The sequence below is a fragment of the Pristiophorus japonicus genome, chromosome 1, assembly GCF_044704955.1.
Source record: "Pristiophorus japonicus isolate sPriJap1 chromosome 1, sPriJap1.hap1, whole genome shotgun sequence".
Taxonomy (NCBI): domain Eukaryota; kingdom Metazoa; phylum Chordata; class Chondrichthyes; family Pristiophoridae; genus Pristiophorus; species Pristiophorus japonicus.
This window is the reverse complement of record NC_091977.1, coordinates 88,115,157-88,121,541: the sequence shown is the minus strand read 5'-3', so window position 1 is coordinate 88,121,541 and position 6,385 is coordinate 88,115,157.

Below are 6,385 nucleotides of genomic sequence, written 5' to 3'. Positions count from 1 at the left end.
AGTTCTACTTTGGAACAGAATTTTTTCTTCAAAAAGGGGCGTGTCCGGCCACTGACGCCTGATTTGAAAGTTTCCACAGTGAAAACGTACTCCAAACTAAAGTAGAATGGAGCAAGTGAAGATTTTTGTAGAACTGAAAAAAACTGTTCTACACATTAAAAAATCAGGCGCAGGTTACAAATTAGGCGTCCAGAACGAGGGGGGGGGGGAGGGAACTCATTAAATTCTACAATAAATCCTTATTTATACTTCTACAAATAAATCAAACCTGAATAAACATTTATAAGCAAAGAAAAGATTAAATAAACTATCTTCCTACCTGTGTGAAAGTGCTTCAGCCAGGGAGAATTCTGCAGCCGTTCGTTGCCACTGAGCAGTGGGGGGGGGGGGGAGGAGAAAGCGGTTTGTTGTTGTGGAGGGGAGGGAGGGGAAGGAGACAGCCGTTTGTTGCCGCGGAGGGGAGGGAGGGGAAGGAGACAGTGAGAAGGGTAGCCTCAGTGCTGATGTGCTGATGGCAATGTGATTTTATTAAAAAATTTTCAAAAATTAAACAGCTACAAAGAACTACAAAAATGGCCGACTGCCAATGTTTTTTTTTCACACTGAGCATGCGCGAACGCTCCAACGCGCACGCGCAGCGTTGCCGGCAGGAAAAAAACTAATTTAAATAGTACCCGCCCCCTCCCACTTACAAAATCGGCGCGAGTGTAGGCTCCGCCCCCCTGGGCGCCACGCCAAACAGACAAGGAGCTGCAAAGTGCTCGAGAATAGCGCGTTTTTTTTCTGGCACCGTTTTAGGCGCGAAAAACGGGCACCCAGCTCGGCGGGGCACCCGTTTTTTATCCTGTGGAAACTTGGGCCCTGTATGTCTGCTGCCCTTGTCCTTCTCGGTGGTAGAGGTCGCGGGTTTAGGAGGTGCTGTCAAAGTTAGACACGAAGCTATGGGTTTAAGCCCTATATTGCCATTTGTGGTTGTTACTGTTGCATCGCAGTTGCTACATTTTCATACCGAACAAAAGTCACTGCACTTCATAACAAAATGTTTTATTAAATGAATTACTTATGAAATAATTGCAAGTGTAAGTATAAGTTCATTGGTGCCAGGAAGCTGACACTATTTAACATCCAAAAGGGCTTTTAGAATAACTTAGCTATGTGTTTACCATTGAAGTTTTTAAATCCTGGCACAAAGAGACTGGAAATGGCAGCCTCAATAAATTCAATTTCAATTAAGGCAAAAATGGCACTTCCTTTGTGGGCAATTCCTGCTTCTGTTCCTCCCATAGACAGCTAGCAAAATGGATCCAGAGACCAAGGCTATGTGCTGATTGCAACAAACAACGTTCATGCTGCACTTCACACAAATGATTTAGAATGCATTGTCTGAAAGGCTGTTGAAAGCAGAATCAATAGTAAAATTCAAAAGGAAGTTAGATATATACTTGAAAAGGAAAATGTTGCAGTTATTGGGAGCGGGTTGTCGTACTAATTGTATAGGTCTTTCAAAGAGCCATCACAGGTATAAAATCATAGAATCTTAGAAATTTACAGCATGGAAGGAGGCCATTTCGGCCCATCATGTCCATTCCGCGATGGGGTGAACAGCCGCCTTCTGTACTGTATTTTTTGATGATTCTATAAAGCACATTAATATTTTCCACACATGTACGACTGACTGTGGTCAAGTTGTGCCTAATTTTCTATTTCTGCAGGGAAATGAGGCGGTAGAAAAGGAATCAAGTCTGATGAGGAAATGTGAAACCATCTACTGGGTATTATTGGCATGGGCCGGCATTCCTTTAGTCAAGTTCAGCAAGTATTGAAAACAGCTATGACCCAGTATCCAAGCTGACATAATTGTTAGGAAATTTGAGGCCTTGAGCTCTTCTCTGGTAGTGAGGTGGATGGCACAGCATTGAACATTGTTTGGTTATTCAAACTATTCCTAAGATGTGGCAAGTTGAAAGGTGGCAGTATCAACAAGTACATTGTGGTCAAAAGCAACCCAGGTCACCAGCTGCTTTTGAACAAAGGTTACAGTCCAGAAAATCACTGCAGACAACCCAGTGGAAGCAGATCAGAAGGAAGACCAGACCATTGATGGAACAATGGTTGAAATTTGTGAGGAGACACCTAACGTGGTGGATAAGGGAGTGTCTATCGATGTTATTTATATCTCGTGTCAGGCATGCAAATGATGGTCGAGTGTGGTCAGTGCTTCGATGCTGGGGATGTTGGCCTGATCAAGAACACTGACGGTTGATGTGTCTATCCTCCCAATGGATTTGCAGGATCTTGCGGAGGTCGTGTTGATGGTATTTCTCCAGCGCTTTGAGGTGTCTGCTGTATATGGTCCACGTCTCTGAGCCATATAGGAGGGCGCTTATCACTACAGCCCTGTAGACCATAAGCTTGGTGCCAGATTTGAGGTCCTGGTCTTTGAACACTCCCTTCCATGGGCGACTAAAGGCTGCGCTGGTGCACTGGAAGCAGTGTTGGATCTTGTCGTCGATGCCTGCCCTTGCTGATAGTAGGCTCCCGAGGTATGGAAAATGGTCCACGTTGTCCAAGGCCGTGCCATGGATTTTGCTGACTGGGGGGACAGTGCTGTGTTGTGGGGTCATGTTGGTGGAGGACCTTTGTCTTATGGATGTTTAGTGTAAAGCCCATGCTTTCATATGCCTCAGTGAAGGTGTTGATGATGGCTTGGAGTTCAGCCTCTGAATGTGCGCAGACACAAGCGTCGTCTGCATACTGTAGTTCGATGACAGAGGATGGGGCGACCTTGGATTTAGCCTGGAGGTGACGAAGGTTGAACAGCTTCCAATTGGTTCTATAGTTTAGTTCCACTCCAGCGGGGAGTTTGTTGAGATGGAGCATTGAAGCGAGGAAGATCGAGAAGAGTGTTGGCACGATGATGCAGCCCTGTTTGACCCTGGTCCAGACGTGGATTGGGTCTGTGGGGGATCCGTTGGTCAGGATCACAGCTTGCATGTCATCGTGGAACAGGCGGAGGATGATGACAAAGCAAGCGCTCTATTTGGAACTTCTACATGGCAGGCGAGCCCCAGGTGAGCAGAGGAAACGTTTCAAGGACACCCTCAAAGCCTCCTTGATAAAGTGCAATATCCCCACTGGCACCTGGGAATCCCTGGCCCAAGACTGCCCTAAGTGGAGGAAGAGCATTCTGGGAGGGCGTCTGAGCACCTCGAGTCTCGTTGCTGAGAGCATGCAGAAAACAAGCGCAGGCAACGGAAGGAGCGTGCGGCAAACCAGACTCCCCACCCACCCTTTGCTTCAACGACTGGTTGTCCCACCTGTGACAGAGACTGTAATTCCCATATTGGACAGTTCAGTCACCTGAGGACTCATTTTTGGAGTGGAAGCAAGTCTTCCTCGATTTCGAGGAACTGCCTATGATGATGATGATATTTACATGGAATTCCAGAATGCATTTGCTAAGGTTCCACATAAGAGAATGTTAACAAAAATGAGAGCACATGGGGGCCGAAATTGATGAACTTACTGCCCACTGCCGCCGACTGCTGCCGACATTCCTCTGCGTGAATCGCCCAGTGCCACTTTCGATGTGGCCTGGAGCGGGCAGGATGGGAGAGCCGCTGGAAAGCGCCCGCCGACGTCAGCGGACAGCCGATGTGCGTAAGTAGACTCCCGCCCGCCAAAATGCCATATTCATGCAGGCGGGAGTCGGCTGGAGTCTGCGGCAGGACGGCAGTGGACCGTTGCATGGAGGCTGCTCTGTCCTCAATGGTAAGTGTGAAGGTAGGGGTAAACAGGTTAGTGACATTTTTTAAATTTATTTCTTTACAGGGACTTACCTGTATGGGATCCCCTAAAGGTCATTAGATGTTTTTTTTTAAGCTTTTTATTTTTAGGTGTTCTACCCTCCAAGGGCCCGACGCCATCTCCGGCAGCACTTGGGCGGCAAACGCATTTGCCGCCGAGAGTGAGAGCTACCGCCCGCTGCTGCCCAGGTTAGCGGCGTACATCGCTGCTTTGTCGCCCGCCGACCTTTGAGGGATCTTGTGATGAAAACCCCGCCCAAAGAACCATCAGGGACCTCGGCGGCCATTGGCAGTGCTTTGGGCTGCACTTGGGCATACGGAGGCCTTCATCAAATTCGGGCCCATGGAAATTGAGGCAACCTATTGACATGGGTAGGGAATTTGTTCGAAGGTAGGAGACAGAGAGTAGGAATAATGGCTATGTACACCACTTCCCAGGATGTGGCTAGTGATGTCCCCCAAGGATCTGTAATGGGGCCTCAATTTTTCACTATATTTATAACTAACTCAGATGAAGGAATAGAGAGCCATATATCCAAGTTTGCTAATTACATCAAATTAGATAGCACAGTAAATAGTGTAGATGGGAATAAAAATTTTCAAAGGGACATTGATAAATTAAGTGAGTGGACTAAACTGTGGCAGATGGAGTTCAATATGGGGAAGTATGAGGTCATCCACTTTGGACCTAAGAAAAATAGATTAGAGAATTTTCTAAATGGCGAGAAGTTATGAACTGTGGAGGAGCAGAGAGATTTAATGGTCCAAGTACAGAGATGACTAAAAGCTAGTGGACAGGTACAAAAATAATTTAAAAGGCTAATGGAATGTTGGTTTTTATCTCAAGGGAGTGGATTGGGTGGGGGGTGGAATACAAAGGGGTGGAAGTAATGTTACAGCTCTGGTTAGACCCCACTTTGGGGCCCCAAATTTACACAGCCGCTTAGAGCGGCGTAGTTAGATGTGGTGCGCCGACTTCATGAAAGAAAAAACACGGCAAAAACTTCCCTAGATAATTTGGCCGTTCATGGATCCCTATGGGCCCATGGCGTGGTGCTGAGAAATCTGCGAGGGGGCGGAGCTTTGGCTGCGCTTGTTCAGCACAGCTGGCAGGGGGGCAGGGCTTGGGCCCGGCGTGTCCTCGCGTGCCAGCAGGGGGACGCATGACCATTTGTGCATGCGCATTAAAGCGTGCGCGCATGCGCAATGGGGCAGGAACATTGTCAATCTGCCATTTAAAGGGAGAGCATCCTCAGTGCCTCAGCAGTATTGGCAGTGGGCTATATTAGAAGGTAAGGTGTGAATTGTGATTTTTTTTGGGTGGCTGAGGGAGTGGAAAGGAGTGCTGCATGAAAGGCAAGAACTGTGTGTTTTCAAGATCATCTGAGTGTAAATCCAATACACCAATGACGCAAGAGCATGCAACATGGATGAAGAACTTCTTGCATGAGGAGGTGGAGAAACTAGTCACTGTCATTGAGGACAGATGGCAGGAGCTGGATATCAGTAAGAGTGGTCCCACAAAAGTACCACCCAAAGAAATGAGACGCTGGAACCTAGTTGCAGAAGAATTCTCCGCTGGGGTGATGACCGAAAGAACTGGAAGCCAGTGTAAAAAGAAGTGGCAGGACATTGGTCAAGTAGTGAGTGTAAGTATTATCTTGAGTTTTAAATGGAATTGCAATTGTTACTGTGATCATCTGTATATGTCCCATCCATCAGAAGCTCACCAAGTGGCAAAGATTATATTTTCATCTTTGCAAAGAAATTGGCCCACAACAAAAGGGAGAGAACTAGAACAGGAGGAGGGCTGCCAAATCTGCACCAACTACCACCACTGGAAAAGAGGGTTGCTGCCTTGCTGAGTCGCACCTGCAGAAAAAGAATAAGATCTGCACAAGCTGGGCCCACACGCAAGGGTGAGGGTCAATCATGAAAATGCATCGTCGCCCTTCAAATCAGCCTACTGACTGGCCTGCTACGCGTGAGACTACTCATTCCACCCATCACGCCCCCTCCTTTCCTGCTAACCATTTGACTGATCTGTTGTATTTTGCAGAACAAGAAGATAATCCTGAACATACTGAAGATCAACAAGATCAGCCAGATGCATCCGCTCCAGACCAAGGCGGGTGGGGGGAGGAGGGATCCATGGATCTGTGTTCACGGGAGAATGCTGATCATGATATGGATCAGTCCATGGTACAGGGCATCACTTTGCCAGACACCTCCATGAGCTCTGCCACGACATTCATTGGTTTCACACCTTTCGAGGTTGCGGGTCCCAGTGGCGGTGGTGGAATGCAAGTTGGAACACCCAGGGCCCCACCATCCCAGCCTGCGCCTCGTACTGGAGGGGTGCCGCTCGGTAGACCCAAGGCGAGGGGAAGGAGAAGCCGACCAGTCTCTCCTGAGATGCAGCCTTCATCAGATGTACATCAGGTTATGTCATTGGGTGAGGAGACCGATGCCCTTACCCGATCACTCGTGGCCACCGTCAGTGGGGTGCGTGATGAGGTTGCGACACTGTCGGGATAAATATCAGCACTGAGACAGGAACTGAGGGCGGGCATGTCAGA